The sequence below is a fragment of the Siniperca chuatsi genome, linkage group LG9, assembly GCF_020085105.1.
Source record: "Siniperca chuatsi isolate FFG_IHB_CAS linkage group LG9, ASM2008510v1, whole genome shotgun sequence".
Lineage (NCBI taxonomy): Eukaryota > Metazoa > Chordata > Actinopteri > Centrarchiformes > Sinipercidae > Siniperca > Siniperca chuatsi.
The window spans coordinates 29,467,452-29,487,957 of NC_058050.1; positions in this window are offsets into that span (position 1 = coordinate 29,467,452).

Below are 20,506 nucleotides of genomic sequence, written 5' to 3' on the forward strand. Positions count from 1 at the left end.
GTCGAGCAGGAACACAGGGGCAGTGGCCCCACAACCACAGATCCAGTCTCTGCAGCTCTGGAGGCAGAAATACCTACTGAAATGTAACAGAAGGAGAGAGGAGAGAAACAAGAAAGCACAAAACTACGGGAGAGAAAAGATGTCGAGTTAGTAATATGCAGTAATGGGATAAAAATGTATACAGATGGAGATGGTGTCTGCTTCCCGAACCCAAATTGGGATGAGATTCCACAGGAGAGGAGCTTGATAACTGAAGGCTCTGGCTCCCATTCTACTTTTGGAGACTCTAGGAACCACAAGTAACCCTGTACTCTGGGAGAGCAGTGTTCTAGTTGGGTAAAATGGTATTATTTCAGATAATCTTAAAGATCTCAGATCATTAAGATATGATGCTGCCTGACCATTAAGGGCTTTGGTGAGGAGAAGGATTTTAAATTCTATTCTGGATTTTACAGGGAGCCAGTGCAGAGAAGCTAATATTAGAGAAATATGATCGCTTTCCTAGTTTTTGTCAGTACACGTGCCGCAGCATTCTGGATCAACTGGAGAGTCTTAAGAGACTTATTCGGGCAGCCTGATAATAAGGAATTGCAATAGTCCAACCTTGAAGTAATAAATGCATACACTAGTTTTTCGGCATCATTTTGAGACAGGATGTGCCTGATTTTTGCAATGTTGCATAGGTGAAAGAAGGCAGTCCTTGAAGTTTGTTTCACGTGGGAGTTAAAGGATAAATCCTGATCAAAGATAACTCCGAGGTTCCTTATGGTGGTGCTGGAGGCCAGGGCAATGCCATCTAGACTAACTATATCTTTAGATAATGTTTCTCAGAGGTGTTTGGGGCCAAGTACAATAACTTCAGTTTTGTCAGAGTTTAACATCAGAAAATTGCAGGTCATCCAGGTCTTTATGTCCTTAAGGCATGCTTGAAGTTTAGCTAACTGGTTAGTTTCATCTGGCTTGATTAATAAATATAATTGGGTATCATCCGCATGAAGTTTATGGAGTGTTTCCTAATAATACTGCCTAGAGGAAGCATTTATAAGGTGAATAGAATTGGTCCAAGCACAGAACCTTGTGGAACTCCGTGACTAACTTTGGCGCGCATGGAGGGTTCACCGTTAACATGTATCCTGACTGAAAATCCTCAAATAAACTATTGTCATCACTACTGAGGGCTATAGGAATACATGGTTCAATAGAGCTATGACTCTAGTACGCTACAGTACTGAAAAGAAACTATTACGGACAGACAGGCTGGGGACACCGATATGGAGATAGATGCTGCTGGTGTGGAGATCGTTGGGGAAGGGGATCGCTGGAGAAGGGGTGTAGGGAATATGCACGGTCACATTGGGAGTCTATGCACCAAACGAAGTCAGACAAGTGGCTGAGGTGAGTGCTGGGCTTTATATGCTGGCTGTGATTAGGAGCTGATGGGGAGCAGGAGTGTGATAGGAAGCAGGTGTGCTTCATTAGCAGACGAAGGAACCTGGCGTATCATGACAGAAACCTGGGTTCTGTTTTATTTTCCTCTATTAATGATAAGTAGTAAGCTGCTCTGTCATTACGGAGGGCCTTCCTGTATGTTTTAAGACTGTCTTACCAGACTAAACGAGATTCTTCCAGTTTGTTGGAACCCCATTTCCTTTCAAGTTTTCGTGATGTTTGCTTTAATTTGCGGGTTTGGGGGTTATACCATGGAGCTAACCTTCTTTGTTTTATTATCTTCTTTTTTAGAGGGGCGACAGAATCGAGCATCGTTCGCAATGAGCCTGCAGCACTATCAACTAGATGGTCAATCTGGGAGGGGCTGTGATTTGCATAGGAGAGCTCTGTTATATTGAGACATAACATTGAATTAAATGCAAATGGGATCGCTTCCTTGAATTTAGCCACAGCACTGTCAGATAGACATCTAGAGTAGGAGTTTTTACCTAATGGTGTGTAGTACAGTAATAGCAGTTCAAAAGTTATTAAATAATGGTCCAATAATGAAGGATTTTGTGGAAAGACTATCAAATGTTCAATTTCAATGCCGTATACCAGAACAAGGTCAAGGGTATGGTTAAAACAGTGAGTGGATTCATGTACACTCTGACAAAAGCCAATCGAATCTAATAATAAGTACTAAGGCTATCATTTTCAACGTCCACATGAATATTGAAATCACCTACAATAATTACTTTATCTGTTTTAAGGACTAGACTTGATAAAAACTCTGAGAATTCAGATAAAAATTCAGAATAAGGACCAGGAGTGCGGTACACTATAACAAATGGAATTGGCTGTCGTGTTTTCCAGGTTGGGTGTGAAAGACTAAGAACAAGGCTTTTGAATGAGTTATAATTAAGTTTAGGTTTAGGGTTGATCAATAGGCTTGAGTCGAAGATGGCTGCAACTCCACCTCCTCGGCCAGTGCCTCGAGGAACGTGAGTATTAATATGACTGGGCGGAGTGGATTCATTTAGGCTAACATATTCTTCATGACCCAGCCAAGTTTCAGTAAGACAAAATAAGTCAATATGATACTCTGATATTAAATCGTTCACTAGTACAGCTTTAGATGACAGAGATCTGATGTTTAAGAGTCCACATTTAATTCTCATATTTTGTTGTGCTATTTCACTGTTTTTGTTTAGGTTTTTATGTATAACTTCTCTTCTGTTAACTTTTGGTTTTATTAATTTCAGTGGTCGAGGGGCAAACACCGTCACTAAGGAGTTTTGGGTGGGTAACTGCTCTGGAAGAGCAGAGAAGTGTGTAGGACTGCAACTCTGCCTCCTGGTCTCAACTCTGAGTTATTATGGTTTGGGTCCACTAATAAAATCAGTCAGATTTCTGGATATGAGAGCTGCTCCATCCAAAGTGGGATGAATGCCGTCTCACCTAATCAGACCAGGTCTTCCCCAAAATTATCTACAAAGCCCACATTGTTTGCTGGACACCACCTTGACAGCCAGCGGTGGAATGACGACATGCGGCTAATCATGTCATCCCTGGTCAGGTTTGGCAGGGGCCCAGAGAAAACTATGGAGTCCGACATTGTCTTTGCATATGTACACACCGGTTCAACATTAACGTTAGCAACTGATGCTGTTGTTTTTTTGTTGGGAGGACAGTCTCCTTTTGAATCAAATATTGAATCAAATTGTGCCTCCCTCTACCACCAGTGGTTGGCGCTATATAAATAAAATTGAATAGAATTGAATTGAATCAAATATTGTTAAATTGTTTCTGTTCCAAATATATTCAATGATGATTTAATACATTTTACCATCTACAAAGCTGCAAACATGACACTGTCTAGACATTGCTCAGATTTTCATCTTCATATTATATTTACGGAAAAACTGGACATCTAAATCTGCTGTAATATTGTGATAATGCAAAGATGTTGTATTATGTTATTGAACCACAAAGATATCATATAGCTTCCTAAATCTTGTGTTTTTGATCCAGCTAATAATAAACAACATTACTGTAGCAGTTCAGTGTGTGGGGTGTTTGAATCCTCTGTTCCTTTACTACACGTTTGGGAAGTGTGAAATCGCTTTGTTTCAGTCACTCCTTTTTTCCTTGTCCTGTTAGTATAAAGTTGTTTCTAATAGAATGACAAAGCAGTGATATGCTACATTTACGTTTTCCCCAGATGGATGCCCACATGCTTTTACATTTTTATTTGAATTCATAACTTAAGACAGGCTGTCAGTGTGTGTCACCAATGCAAGCAGTGTGAGACATGTTTAACAAGAGAAACTCATTTAACAAGAGTGGCTGAATGTGCTGATGAAAGCAGGTAGTGCTTACACAACCATTAAGCAGAACAGATGCATAAAGCCTAAGTTTAAGTGTCTTAAGCCTAAGGCGCATATTTAAAACGATGTATTAAAGGTGCACTCCCACAGCCTGGGACACTTAACTGCACCATATTCACTACCTGCTCGGACAGTATCCAGAAGTACTTCAGTAATAGAATTAATTAATCTGCAAGCCCAACAACTATCAATATCCTACAATTAACTGTTTTGTTACTATTGCCTAAATATTTCTTCATTTCAATATATTTATCTTGATTTACACCTAGTATATTTGCTTTTCTCTCCCAATTTTTACCTTCTTAACCATTAGCTGTTATGTTTATTAAAAAAATGTGAATGTGAAATTGTGTTTTTTGCCTGTACAATGTATGTTAACAGCTTTTCAACACACATGTAATATCTGTATATGATGACAACACACATGTAATATCTGTATATGATTGGATGAGGGAGAGTGTCAGTGTTCCAGGGATATAACAACCATGTTTATTCTCCATGTTTACTGTTGCTATTACTAAGACAGAAGTTATGTGTTATGTAAACTCTTCTCCAGTACACCACGCTTTATTCATTTTCAGTTATCTTGCCTTCATCAGGATGGTGCAGGGTGTACATTGATCTGTCATGTGATCAATATATCACTATAGATACCATATATACAAAACTTTACAGTCATCATCTTCTTCAAACATACTATGTACAAAATCAGTTAAATCAATCAATTAAATTTTTATACCGCTAGTTCATAACAGAAGTTATCTCATTGCACTATTCCTATAGAACAGGTCTAGACCATTTCAGAGACCCAACAAATCCCACCATGAGCAAGCACTTGGCAACAGTGGCAAGGAAAAACTTCCTTTAAGTGGCAGAAACCTTGGGCAGAACCAGACTCAGGGTGGGCTGCCATCCACTGCTGGCGGTTGGGTTGAGAGGGGAGGGGGGGGGGATGCCGAGAGAGAAGGGGTTTAAGGGGGAGGGGGAAGCAAAATGCAAATTCCACCTAGAATTTCAAAATTTTAATAATGTAATGGTACATTAATAAAGTAATAATAATATGAATGATAGTGATAAGAATAATAATGATAATTATAGTAATAAGACTAACATTTGTAGTAGCAGTTGTCGAGCAGTAACACGGGGCAGCAGGTGGCCCACAATCACAGATCCAGACTCTGCAGCTCTGGAGGCAGAAATACCTGTTGAAAGTGACAGAAGGAGAGAGGAGAGTGACAAGAAAGCACAAAACTACAGGAGAGAGAGAGTTAGTAACATGCAATAATTGGATAAAAATGCATACACACGGAGAGGGAGAGGAGGAGAGAGGAGCTCAGTGCATCATGTAATATTGCCTAAAAGAAGCATATATAAGGTGAATAGAATCGGTCCAAGCACAGAACCTTGTGGGACTCCGTGACTAACTTTGGCGTGCACGGAAGACTCACCGTTAACATGTACAAACTGAGATTGATCTGATTGATAGGATTTAAACCAGCTTAGTGGGGTTCCTTTAATGCCAATTAAATGTTCCAGTCTCTGTAATAGGATATGATGGTCAATGGTGTCGAATGCAGCACTAAGATCTAACAAGACAAGTACAGAGACAAGTCCATTGTTCGATGCAATTAAAAGGTTATTTATAATTTTCACCAGTGCTGTCTCTGTGCTAACAGTGCTAAGTTTGAAAAGAGGATAGTTAGTTGCATGCAAGGCCATATGTCTGTGTGAACATGATGGTGACTATAAATGCAGGGCTATTGCACAATGCAATACAACTAGACAAACATGGCCACCATCAGCCACCCACATTAAAGTAAAAAATATATAAATCCGAGGAGTAATTTCATGCACTCAAAAGGGTGTCATTTACTTATCAACATGTCAATGTGGAAAAGGATATGTAGGACAAAGAATAGCAGAATATAAGGGTGGGTTCATGCATAAAGTTCCTGAATTGAGCCAATGCGCGGATGATACATTGTTTCAATTTTCGAACTGGTCCGGTTTGCGTTCACAAAGGCAAAACTCAAACAGTGCAGAAATTGTAAACAAAAGTCACGTGGTGGAAATGTTGTTTGATGATTGGTCATACAGTTGGTAAAAAGACAACAAACCCCTCCAAATTTCTACTTGGATATCGTACATCATGGAGCACCATCAGGTTCTGTTCATGTTGATGTTGATCTGGAGCACATATCAGCAGAGGACCGCACTAATAAGACAGAGGGTATTAAGACAGAGGGTATTAAATAATTTAATATTGCAGGCATTTCGAGGAAAACGCTCTGCCATCAGACGGTCTTGTCACAGAAGACGGCTGGTTCTGATGAGATCCTACCATAACTTGTTTGCATTTGCCATGCAAATGGCGAATTGTCTCTTAGACCCCATTCCAACTAGGCTGCTTAAAGACGTTTTACCCTTACTTAGCACTTCCTTACTGGATATGATCAATCTGTCTTTATTAACAGGCTATGTACCACAATCCTTTAAACTAGTTGTAATTAGACTGCTTCTTAAAAAGCCCACTCGATCCTGGGGTTTTAGCCAACTATAGACCTATATCTAACCTTCCCTTTCTTTCTAAGATCCTTGAGAAAGCAGTCGCCAATCAGTTGTGCGACTTTCTAAATAACAATAGTTTATTTGAGGATTTTCAGTCAGGGTTTAGAGTGCATCATAGCACAGAGACAGCGCTGGTGAAAATTACAAATGACCTTTTAATTGCATCAGACAATGGAATTGTCTCTGTACTTGTCTTGTTGTGATCTTAGTGCTGCGTTCGACACCATTGACCATCACATCCTATTACAGAGACTGGAACATGTAATTGTCCTTAAATGTTACATGTACATGTTAATGGTGAGTCCTCCGTGCGCGCCAAAGTTAGTCACGGAGTTCCACAAGGTTCTGAACTTGGACCGATTCTATTCACCTTATATATGCTTCCTCTAGGCAGTATTATTAGGAACCACTCCATGAACCTTCATTGCTATGCAGATGATACCCAATTATATCTATCGATCAAGCCAGATGAAACTAACCAGTTAACTTCAGGCATGCCTTAAGGACATAAAGACCTGGATAACCTGCAACTTTCTGATGTTAAACACTGACAAAACTGAAGTTATTGTACTTGGTCCCAAACACCTCCAAGACAAATAATCTAAAGATATAGTTACTCTAGATGGCATTGCCCTGGCCTCCAGCAGCACCATAAGGAACCTCAGTGTTATCTTTGATCAGGATTTATCCTTTAACTCCCACATGAAACAAACTTCAAAGACTGCCTTTTTTCACCTACGTAATATTGCAAAAATCAGGCACATCCTGTCTCAAAATGATGCCGAAGAACTAGTGTATGCATTTGTTACTTCTAGGTTGGACTACTGCAATTCCTTATTATCCGGCTGCCCGAATAAGTCCCTTAAGACTCTCCAGTTGATCCAGAATGCTGCGGCACGTGTACTGACAAAAACTAGGAAAAGAGATCATATCTCTCCAATATTAGCTTCTCTGCACTGGCTTCCTGTAAAATCCAGAATAGAATTTAAAATCCTTCTCCTAACCTACAAAGCTCTTAATGGTCAGGCACCATCATATCTTAAAGATCTCATAATACCATATTACCCGACTAGAACACTGCGCTCCCAGGATGCAGGGTTACTTGTGATTCCTAGAGTCTCCAAAAGTAGAATGGGAGCCAGAGCCTTCAGTTGTCAAGCTCCTTTTCTGTGGAATCAGGTCCCAGTTTGGGTTCGGGAGGCAGACACCATCTTCACATTTAAGAGTAGGCTAAAGACTTTCCTCCTTGATAAAGCATATAATTAGGGCTGGCTTGGGTGAGTCCTGAACCATCCCTTAGATATGCTGCTATAGGCCTAGACTACCGGGAGATTTCACATGATGCGCCTCTTTCCTCTCTCCTTCTCTCCCTCTCCACCTGTATGCATTTTTATCCCATTACTGCATGTTACTAACTCAACATCTTCTCTCTCCCGTAGTTCTGTGCTTTCTTGTTTCTACGTGGTCTTTGCATTGTACCTCCCCTTCCCCCAAACCCCTCCCCCCTCTTTCTTTGTCTCTCTCTCCCTCTTTCTCTCTCTCAAAACCTAGCACAGCAGCGGCAGATGGCCACCCACAATTGAGTCTGGTTCTGTCCAAGGTTTCTGCCTGTTAAAAGGATTTTTTTTCTGGCCACTGTCGCCAAATGCTTGCTCATGGTGGGATTGGTTGGGTCTCGGTAATTAATATTATAAAGAGTAAGGTCTAGACCTGCACAAGGACAAACACAATGAGATAACTTCTGTTAAGAATTGGCACTGTATAAATAAAATTTAATTGAATTGAAAGTGGACCAGTGAGGTATGTAGGCCACAATTGGAAACATGCAAAAATCACAAAGTTTTGTCATTATGGTAGCAAACGTGCTACTAGATCACCTTTCATCAAAACAGTAAGAGAAAACGTTTTTTAAGCATTAAAATGACAAATACAATGGTAAGCTTCCTGTGATTGGTTCGAATGGTGTTCACACCAGAAATGAACCGCTCCAGAGTTCACTTGACAGCGGTCACACTGACCCAAACAAACCGCACAAAGGCGGTATACGCTCCAGGGTTCAGTTCAATTAGACTAAACAAGAGTGATGTGAACTCACCCAATAAGATGTAAAAATCCAGATCTATCCAGTTGTAGCACATTTTATGGCAATCAATCATCCAGTCTCTTCCCTGAAATATATGGGAATTGAGAAGGTATATTTGTCAAAGAGAGGAGGAGATTTCCATAAGTTGCTTCTTGAGAGGAAGGCATTCTGCATTTCAAAACTGGGCAGTTTAAGCCCAAGAGGGTCAAATGAAAAATTAGACTTGAAGCCATTTCTGTAGAGTTTACTAGATTTTAATTGTACTCCATTAACAGGATTTCTTTGATAATAATTGGAAGTGTAGATCTTGGATGAATGTATTAAGCTGAAATGTAGATGGATTTGTTAAGGATATTTGTAAATGTTAAGTGATGGAAGTGATTTAAATACAGTGCTTTGAAAACGTAATCTGGATAATTGGGTTGAAAGAATACAGAATTAATTTACTTGTACTGAGAAACTGATATTCAACTTTTTTTCCAATTGATGGGTTAAGATGAATAAGTGTATTTGTAAGGGAATGATATAAAACATTGACGGCCCTACCTTACACTCAGTGCAAAGCGGAGCACTGCGCAGCCTAAGTGTCATTGCTAGTTTCTGACCAAGTTGTCATTTTCACGGCCAACGCCCACATTGTGTAAGTAGCAAATGTACTTGCGCCCATGTCTACACCCATGGGCGTGTTGGTCATAAATGTGGTGTGGTGTACACTATTACACACACAGGGACACGCAGCAGCGCTCATCCTCCTAAATTAAATATCGGTGCATTTGCTCATATGCAGTGAAATGGAGATGTTGATAGAACAGAGCATTGGGAGAAGGCAGAAGCTAAGGGTCCACCAGCCAAGGACCACATACCTTTCCCTCAGCGAAGACGAGTGCCACTGTAAACTTTGCTTATCCCGCCAGGCTGTAACAGACTGTAATATCCTGTCAGATGATTTGGAGACTAATGCCAGCTGTCCCTATGTACTTTTGTGTCTTTATTATGCAGTCAAACAGAATAGGTTTGAGAGCAAAACTATCACCATTGCAATCCTAAAATTTTTTATTGCAAGTAAAATGTAATTTGAATAAAATGCATTAATGCAAATCCAAAAGTTTTTTTTTTCAAATCCAAATGTTTTGCTTTAGAATCCAAAGGTTTTGCTTTTTAATGCACATCTGTGTGGAGCAAGGAGGAGACTGTAACCTTCCTTACATTAATACATAAAACAAATAGGGTGATGCCCCGATCACATTTTTTGCCACCGATACCAATTGTAGATCATCTTTGAGCCATATCGGCTGTTATGTGTTTTGTTATTGCAGCTGATATACGTAACTTTAATGAATAAAGTCCTTGGGGGCACCACTCTTCTTAAAGAAGAGAAATGATAGCCAATTCATTGATTGAGTCTCATAAAATACACTAAACTATCAATTTGGAACTTAGATTAATAATTAAATTAATAACTATAACCAGAATTACCACCAATAGCTAGTAGGTTGAAGGATTTGGAATTTAACATAGAAGAGGTTGGCAGCCAGCATAATTATACACAAGCATTTAAAAAGATAAAGCAAAAACACAATGTGAAGTCTAACTCTAAATACTAAACTACAGAACAAAGGGTGTGTGGTCTACCCACGTGGTCAGAAACAAAGAAACATGTAAATTGGGGGCTTTAAAGTTACTCTCCACCGTGTGTGGTTGTCTTTAAGGGCCAAACTAGAGGTGTATGTGTGGTCTGTTTAGGATAACAGTGGCAAGTTAAAAGGAGTTAGTTAGCATGCAAAAACTGTCTGTGTAGAGCATAACATAAACTAACATCAACTTAGCGTGTGGCTACGAAATTAACTGTTGAGATTCAAGTAGGGGAGGTTTGGTTATTTGCAGAAATCACAGGCAAGTGCTCTTTAAAAGAGTGGGCAGACCCACAAATCTCAAAAAGATGGACAGAGCTAAAATGTGAGGACAAGCTCTATTTGTCCTCAAAATAACATGCAGCTTAGCTGGCTAAGCTACCACATTATCTGGGCCGTTTGAGATGTGTGTAAGCATTTAAATGTACGTGTAAAGGTGTGTGAGTTAGTGGAGAGAGAGAAACGAGCACACAGAGTAAGGCACATGGAATCTCAAATGCCGTGGCAAAGAGTAATAGCTGTCCCTTTATCACACAGTAATCCGGCCGTAGACTTTTGTCATAGCTTTGCGCCGAGATTTCATGCACTGTCTCGCACATCTCATCCAATACGAGTCCGTTGTTTAGATTCAACTGAGATCTCACATTGGGTTCAAACAAGATCTTGTCTCACTTTCACATTCAGGTGTGGATTAACAGTTGTGTCTGCTTGGCGCCTTCCTATTGTCTGTTCTTTGTTTCTAAGTCAAGCCTCTTAGTGAAGGCTTTGGCTTTTCCAGGTAGGCCTGTCTTTGTCCCTCACACATGGTGAGGCTAGGCCCAACATAACCTAACAGATAAACATGTCAAACAACAAAACCTCAGGAAAACACATCAGTAATGTCACATGTACAAAAGTTACAAACAGTCCTTAGCTTAGCTATATACACTGTTACTCTATGCTATGCCCAGTTCGTTACCCATCCGTGGGAGGGAAAGAGAGGGGGCCTTGGTGCTGCTGTTAGCTGGCGGTCAGTCTGTTGTAGACGAGCCAAGCTGGGAAGAACTGTGGTTCCGCCTTTTACTGTGCAGTGTCCGCTTGTAGAGATCGGAGGAAGCCGGTCGCTCCGTCTGTGGTTGTCCTTACAGAGTTAACTTGCTTTGTGCTTTTTAAAGTTAGCTAGGCTAAAAACAAGGCTTGCCTAGTCTGTTGCAGGCCACGTTTTGGCTTTTGTTGTGACTATAAAAATGACATCCATAGAAATGTTTTGTCTCAACTTGAACCGGAGCATATGCAGATTAATTCCATACCCGATTTGTTATGATCCACTACAGTTAGTCATGATACAAGATAAATAAATTGCCGTTTTCGTTAGCCATCTTGACTGTAAAGGAGACAGCTGTATGTTACCGCTGAGCATCGCCATATTGGAGAGGTCGTTATGCATCTGCGTCGTCGCCATATTGGAGTGGTCAATATCCACTAGTAAACAAATACTATGTGCGTCCTCGATCAGTTTTCGTGATTGCAGACTAGAAAACATTAATCCCGGTGGCATATTTTTACTGAATATCGGCCAATATCGATTTGGGCATCCCTAGAAACAAATATAAATGATATATGTAATGGGCACTCTGAAACCGCATGGCCATGAGATGGTTGCATAGAACATTGCCTGCTGCATGGTTGCATGATGGTCCATTTAACTGAATAGACTCTGTGCCAGCTTGGAAAACAATCTAAAAAGTAAAGTAAAGAAATAAAACTTGATTTGACTACAAGAAATTTCCTCTATCATTTTTAAAATCATAATGCTTATATTAAGGTGCATAACATTGTAATGTGATCATACAGAGTAAAGCATAAATGTTATTAACAATTGATTCCGGTCATGCACAAGCTGTATAATACTGCAGGACAATACTGGACAGCAAGTCATATTTTATCTCTCATTTCCCACAATGACAACACCATGACAAAATGTGTATATGAATTTTAAGAAATGAGCCAATAGCCTACCTGGGCCTATGATCTGCCAGGTAGGTTTTCCATTCTGCCATGAAGACAAGGGAAAGCAGGCCATAATACCTCACATCAGCTATGTATTTAAGCCATTTTCACCACCAGTAACATCAATAATACTGTGTCACTACACATTCCCATACTTCTAAAGCTAAGTAACCATAAAGCTACATTCTCAAAGGTAATTTCCATTGGTGGCCCAAATATCGGCAAAAGAAAATGCAAATTAATGCTTGTTTCCATCCACTACCGTAATGCAATTATTAGGAGTTGGTTAATCGAGATCAGCAGTAGGCCGCGCCAGTTCTCCAGTCGGTTGCCATTATACCATTGCAGAATAAGAGGGCGCAACAAAATGGCATAATTGAATGAGCACCAATCAAACTTCAAATGGTGAAAAAGCAATGTAGAAAACACACTTATATGACACTTATGTTTAAAGACACATTTTACACGGCTTCATCTCATCACGCCTGGATTACTGCAACAGCCTTTTTACTTGCCTGAACCAAAAATCTATTTATTGACTGTACAGAACTCAGCTGCCAGACTTTTAACCAGAACCAAGAAACGTGATCACATAACTTCTGTTTTTGCCTCTTTACACTGGTGCCCAGTATGTTTTAGAATAGATTTTAAGATTACTTTTAAGGCACTTCATGGCCTCTCTTCCTGCTATATCTTTGACTTATTAGTACCGCACGTACTTTGAGATTCTCAGCTAGAGGCCTTTGTCTGTTCCAGAGACCCGGTTGAAAACTAAAGGGGACAGAGCGTGTACAGTCAGGGCCCTGAGGCTCTGGAACAGCCTGCCTGAGGAAATAAGGTCAGCTTTTTAATGGAGAGCCTTTCCATTTTACTTGAGCTTTAGTTTTCTTTGAACTGTCTTTTACTTACTACTTTTTCTGTTTTCTTTTAAAACCAGATGGTTTTCAGACTTGTGTGTTTTATTTTGCTGCCTTTGTAAAGCACTTTGTAACGTGGCTTTTTTTGAAAAGTGCTCTATAAATAAAGATTATTATGTTCCCTGATTTTTCATCTTGTGCCATCATCAGGTAAAAATTTAAATGTGTTTTCTACTCTGGTTTGTGTCTAAATACCTGCATGACTAATTGCATTTCCATCATTCTCAGCTGTATTTTGTGTTTAATGGTAATAAGCAAATGTTGGCATGCGAACACACTAAATAAAGATGCCGATCATGGTAAACATTATACCTGCTAAACATCAGCATGTTAGCATTGTAAATACAAGCATGTTAGCATGAGCTCTGTATTGTAACTCTGGGACTGAAGACAAGTCTCTGTCAACATTCCACATCAGTAAGTTTTGTTATTCTGATATATAAATGCCACCTAGAATTTTAAGTGATAATGTAATGGTAGTCGTCCTATTATTAATAATAGGAATGACATAGGAATAATAATGACAATAATATTAACAGAGCCAATAACAACAACTGTATTAGCAGTTGTCGAGCGGGAACACAGGGGCAGCAGGTGGCCCACAACCACAGATCCAGTCTCTGAAGCTCCGGAGGCAGAAATATCTGCTGAAAGCAACAGTGGGAGAGAGGAAAGAGACGAGAAAGCACAAAACTACAGGAGAGAGAAGATGTCGAGTTAGTAACATGCAGTAATGGGATGAAAATGCATAAAGATGGAGAGGGAGAGAAGGTGGGTCGATACAGAAGTCTCCCGGCAGTCTAGGTCTATAGCAGCATAACTAAGGGATGGTTCAGGACTCACGCAAGCCAGCCCTAACTATAAGCTTTATCAAAAAGGAAAGTCTTAAGCCTACTCTTAAATGTGGAGATGGTGTCTGCCTCTCAAACCCAAACTGGGATCTGATTCCACAGGAGAGGAGCTTGATAACTGAAGGCTCTGGCTCCAATTCTACTTTTGGAGACTCTAGGAACCACAAATACTGCATTCTGGGAGTGCAGTGTTCTAGTCAGGTAATAAGTCAGAATTCTATTCTGGATTTTACAGGGAGCCAGTGCAGAGAAGCTAATATTGGAGAAATATGATCACTTTTCCTAGTTCTTGTCAGTACATGTGCCGCAGCATTCTGGATCAACTGGAGAGTCTTAAGAGACTTATTTGGGCAACAATAAGGAATTGCAATAGTCCAACCTAGAAGTAACAAATGTATGTACTAGTTTTTCGGCATCATTTTGAGACAGGATGTGCCTGATTTTTGCAATGTTGCATAGGTGAAAGAAGGCAGTCCTTGAAGTTTGTTTCATGTGGGAGTTAAAGGATAAATCCTGATCAAAGATAACTCCTACGTTCCTTATGGTGGTGCTGGAGGCCAGAGTAATGCCATCTATAGTAACTAAATCTTTAGATAATGTTTCTCAAAGGTGTTTGGGGCCAAGTACAATAACTTCAGTTTTGTCAGAGTTTAACATCAGAAAATTGCAGGTCATCCAGGTCTTTATGTCCTGAAGGCATGCTTGAAGTTTAGCTAACTGGTTAGTTTCATCTGGCTTGATCAATAAATATAATTGGGTATCATCCGCATAACAATGAAAGTTTATGGAGTGTTTCCTAATAATATTGCCTAGAGGAAGCATATATAAGGTGAATAGAATCGGTCCAAGCACAGAACATTGTGGAACTCGTGACTAACCGTTAACATGTACAAACTGAGAGCGATCTGATAGATAGGATTTAAACTTTTCACCAGTCCTGTGTCTGTGCTGTGATGCACTCTAAACACAGACTGAAAATCCTCAAATAAACTATTGTTATTTAGAAAGTCACACAACTGATGGCAACTACTTTTCCAAGGATCTAAGAGAGAAAGGGAAGGTTAGATATAAATCTATAGTTAGCTAAAACCCCTGGATCAAGAGTGGGTTTTTTAAGAAGAGGTTTAATTACAGCTACTTTAAAGGCAGATTGATCATATCCAGTAAAGAAGTGCTAACTTAGGGTAAAATTAAGGTCGATAGGAGCAAAGCAATCAAAATATATCAGGTTTTACAGTTGTTTCTAAGGTTCCTGTGTTTGAAGATATATCGGTACCGGTTGAGGGCAGGATGTGATGAATTTTTTCTCTAATAGTTAAAATTGTATTATTAAAGAAGCTCATGAAGTCATTACTACTGAGGGCTATAGGAATACATGGCTCAATAGAGCTGTTATTCTCTGTCAGCCTGGCTACAGTGCTGAAAAGAAACCTGGGGTTGTTTTTATTTTCCTCTATTAATGATGAGTAGTAGGCTGCTCTGGTATTACGGAGGGCTTTCCTATATGTTTTAAGACTATCTTGCCAGACTAAGCGAGATTCTTCCAGGTTGCTGGAACGCCATTTCCTTTCAAGTTTTCTAAGGTTCCTGTGTTTCAAGATAAATCTATAACTCATGAAGTAGTTACTACTGAGGGCTATGTTTGCTTTAATTTGCGGGTTTGGGGGTTATACCATGAAGCTAACCTTCTTTGTTTTATTATCTTCTTTTTTAGAGGGGTGATAGAATCGAGAATTGTTCGCAGTGAGCCTGCAGCACTATCAACAAGATGGTCACTTTGGGAGGGGCTGAAATTAGCATAGGAGTCCTATGTTATATCGAGACATAGCATAGAATTAAATGCAGATTGGATAGCTTCCTTAAATTTAGCTACAGCACTGTCAGATAGACATCTAGAGTTTTTGCCTAATGGAGTGTAGTCCAGTAATAGGAGCTCAAAAGTTATTAAATAATGGTCTGATAATGAAGGATTCTGTGGAAAGACTATTAAATGTTCAATTTCAATGCCATATACCAGAACAAGGTCGAGAGTGTGGTTAAAACAGTAAATGGGTGAATGTAAGGTGTGGTTTACCCACCCTTTATTTTACCATAACAGCCCTGCTTTTGAGGTTGCATGCATTATGCTGAAAAACCTTTTCTGTAGCTGCATATGCATACAAACATACAAACAGCATCCTCCCCAATGAGCAAACCATTGATAGTGAAATTCTCATTAAATGTGCAACTTGTCAGCGGTTTTGCAAATAAAATTGTTCCCTTGATGGTAGTAGATCATCAGACTAAAACTAATATTCATTTTGCCATAGTATCAGCAGAATGCTGTGTCCCACTTGATGGAGTTTGAGTACGGCACAATGAAGGGAGATCCAGACTATTTTGGGAATAACAGTCATTTTGTATTTTAGAGCCCTTTGCACTCACTCAGGAAACTGACTCCATTGTTCAACACACATCTGTGCTATGCATTATTTGTGTGAAAAGATATTAACTTCTGAAAAGTGTTTTGCCATAAGTGAAAATGCAGAAATCACAGCAGTGGGTCTGCAAACCTTAAAACAAACAAATATCATGTCTAGTGAGAGAAAAAAAAAGGAGAGAAGCAGAACAAAAACAAATCCAGCACAATCTTACTCATCAAACCTCTAAGAAGCGTCAAAAGAACATCTTGGATTATCACCGCCTTAGAGAACAGAGATACATTTTGAAAATGATCCCCCCCTAATCTATAAACAGGCTGGAATCCTTGTTGTCAAAGGAGAAATCCTCAAATCATCTTAGTGCATAACGGCCTTTTTAGCAAAACTGGGTCGTTTTAGTTAATTTACCTATTGCACTAGACTTTTCATTTCTTTCCAGAGGCAGATGCTCAAATAGTATTTTTAAAATAGGAAATTAAATCTGGACTAGCACCTTAACAGAAGTGCAAAAGGCACATAAACTGAACCACTACAGAGAAGGAATGTAGGGTGTTTGTCTGACTTTTGTATAGATAGCAAAGACTGATGTCAAAGAAATGGAAAGGAATACCAAACCATGCAGAATGTAATGTTAAAAAAAGCACATTTGATGAGGAGTATATGAGGATTCTCATCATCTAATAAAAAACAGGAATCGTGCACAGCAGCTACTGTAATTATCTCAGATAATTCAGCACAGAGACGACTCTACACTTAAACACCTACTGTACATTCAGAATGATTTGCATCTGCAAATCTGTGTTCCACAATGACGTTTTTTAAATGCAAGACTGAATCTGTGAAATATTTCCTTGTTTTTAAATGCACCTCCAACTGCGAAAGGCATTTCAGATTTGTGAAAAGCGTGACCCTCTTTCAGTTTGCTGATAAACTCTCTTGTATATTTGCTTTAAATTTTAATTTGCGTGGTAAATTATTAAGTATGTTAGAGCTTGGCTCAGACTTCCCAGGCTGCAAGCTAGCCATGCAATAGCACAATAACAGTCCATTCATATGCACAAGACCCCTTTCTGTCACCATGTCTGCTGCTTCAGAGCCACGTCTGGTTAAAACATGATATAATACTTAGCAGTGAATGCATGAAAGATGTCAAATGTTTAGTGGGAGAGACTTGGACATAATAATGGGAAGCTCTTCAGTGTCTGAGATAGATAGATAGATAGATAGATAGATAGATAGATAGATAGATAGATAGATAGATTATTGTCCCCATGGCGAAATTTGACATGCCGTCTCTGCACAATTTAAGTCAGTAGAGACTATATTTTATGAAATGACATGTGAAAAGCAAAAAGGGGTTGTAATAACACGCGGAATTACTTAAGACATTGCTGTGTTATTCATACGCCATTTGGTGATACCAGGCCTGGCGGAGATCTGAACTGTACTGAGTTCACTCTAGTTCTCTTCTAGTTCACTTCTAGTTAAATTTGGTAGACTGGTGATGTACACACTCTCCCGGTTGCAGGCTGTTAGGTGGACAATATACTTTTATTTCTGCAAAAACTAATTGCCTGTTGCAGCTTTAAATATGAATGACCTCAGTCACAGGTGGAGTCTGTCCTGCTTTTTGTCAAACAGTCCAAAGTTTAACAGAGCAGTCAGATCCCAACAAACCATCCTCTTTAGAATATGATGTTAAGAGAATCGAGGATATGATCCAGTAAAGTTGCACATTCTGTGTGTCTGTGACATGTTGTCATTTGTGCATCATGTACACACTCCTAAAAGATCTGCATGACATGTAATCACAGCTGTTATCACTGTTTCTACAGAGGAATCAGATTTTTGGTTAAAATCACTGTAGCAGGTCTGTGAAACCAAAATATTTCCAAAGTGGATGTTTTCTTTGAAGAAAGCAGAGAAGTTATATTTGGAGAATGTGACATTTTCACATTTCTCCAATGAGTTGGAAATGCAGGTTTACTGATGGTTTAGTGATGTAGCAGCTCATAAAGGCCTGTAATTAAATATGGAACGATGGACAATCTGTTTTGTCCACATAACTGATCACTTTTTCTATATGCAAATTATGTCCTGTGAGTAGGGCCAAGTCTTCCTCCAGTTTTCCACCACCTACTGGTCTATGAATTAGCTTAGAAATAATATCAGTATCAGCTTAGTAATAATAACCATGCCCAACCTGGCAGGGTTGGCTCCCTTCGGGTTGGGAGTGAGTTGCTGTCCCAAATAAAGGAGTTCAGCTATCTTAAGGTCTTGTTTATGAGTGAGGGTAAGATGCAATTGTTACGGGTCCGGTCTAGGGGGCAGACCCGCACAGAAGAAAACCCTGAATATCTGAATATACAGGAAAATAAGAGACAACAGGCATTGAGCTTCGGTTCTGTGCAGCCTCGCTTCATTGTATGTTTAATCACAAAATATTCAAAAAGCATTTTTCAATATGTTGTCAGAATCTGCCAATCTAACAAAAAAACATCTGGTCTTTCACACTCAAACAGTTCCTACCAGAATGTGTATTCATTTTAGAATTAATATGCATCTCTGTGTTTTTATGCATGTACACAAGCTAACTTGTTACTATTTATACTAGAAATAAAATTCTAATTACTTGGTCTGCACATTGACACATTTTACACACCAACATATTATTCCAATAAACGTAGTTTTTACCATTCTTGAACATTACTTTCTTAACATTACAACAGTTACTCAAAAAGTGATATCTGAATACTGCAACCATGTCCGGGATACTACATGCTCATTTCGCATGGGAGTTCGAGTTGCCAAGGGGCGCCGCCATTACAAAACCTTGCGTTCGCCTGACAGTGACTAGCAGAACTTAAAACAAAACTTTTCTGTGGTCTACCTTTACAAACCCACTCTTACGTTGGCTATAAACAACCAAAATAGTATACCGTTCTCTTGTATACATGTTTATGTGTGTTTTACATTATATTACCTGAATATACAGGAAAATAAGAGACAACAGGCAGTGAGCTTCGGTTCTGTGCAGCCTCGCTTCATTGTATGAAAGAGAGCGGCACAATATGTATCAAGAAGGGCCTGGCTGGGAGGCCCGCCACTTGCTCACTACACTGCCCCCTTGTGGCGCACCCCAAGAACGCAAGAGTACCTCACGATTAAACAAAAGCATATTAATATATCAATTCAATGAGGATTTACTGCATTTTATCAGTAAAGTACTACTTATAAGTGTAAACAGACATTGTCCAGTTATAAAATGACATAAAATGTGACTGCACATTTTGTGTGCGTCACACAATGCAAGACTGGCAGACGGATTGGTGCTATGTCAGCGGAGACTGAGGTGAAGCTCTTGATTTACTGGCCGATTATACATTCTAACCCTCGGATCCACAACACACTGAAAGGATTATATATCCCATCTGGTCTGGGAAAGAGCAGGAGGACATGGCTGGGGAAAACGATGCCTGGACTACCTTACTTAACCTGCTGCCTGCTCATCCCTTAAAAATCTATCCACCGGAAAAATGCATTCCTACGTTATTTTTTTTATCATAGAACCACTATCTTTATTAAAGAGGATTTTTCAAGGTTATGTATGATACATTTTTCATATCTCACAGGATCCATAATGCAATTTTTCATCATAAAGCAGTCTTTTATTGCTACAAAGCAAGCATCAGAGAAAACTGTGTTTGTTTTCTTTTGCATGCATACTCCTCACCACAAAGGGAAATAAACCTGACAAAAAGAGTGAGTGACTGGTCTAATCTTGCAAAGCCAAGGCCCAGATTATTGATAATTACAAGCTTGCTCTGTCCCCTGCTAAAGCAGCTTATTCCATTCGCAGGAAATCAGTAACAATAAACACAATCCTAGATTTCTTTTTGACACCGTAACCAAACTTACTCAAAAGTAGCCATCTATTAGCTGCTTACTTTTACGGCTCATGTTTTTTTTCTCTTACGTTTTTTTCTGCAGAAAAATAGATGAGATTAGATACAAAATTAGTTCTTTATCTCTAGCTACTTCTGCAGAATCAGTAGCGCAATATTCTCATGTTTCACAAATTTTGGGATACTTTCTCTTAAAATATTATCTAAGCTAGTGTTGGCTTCTAAACCTACTGCCTGCCTCCTTGAACCCCTACCCGCTAAACTTTTAAAATGTCTTCCATCTCTGAGACCTACAATGCTAAATAATGTTAATTTATCACTTAA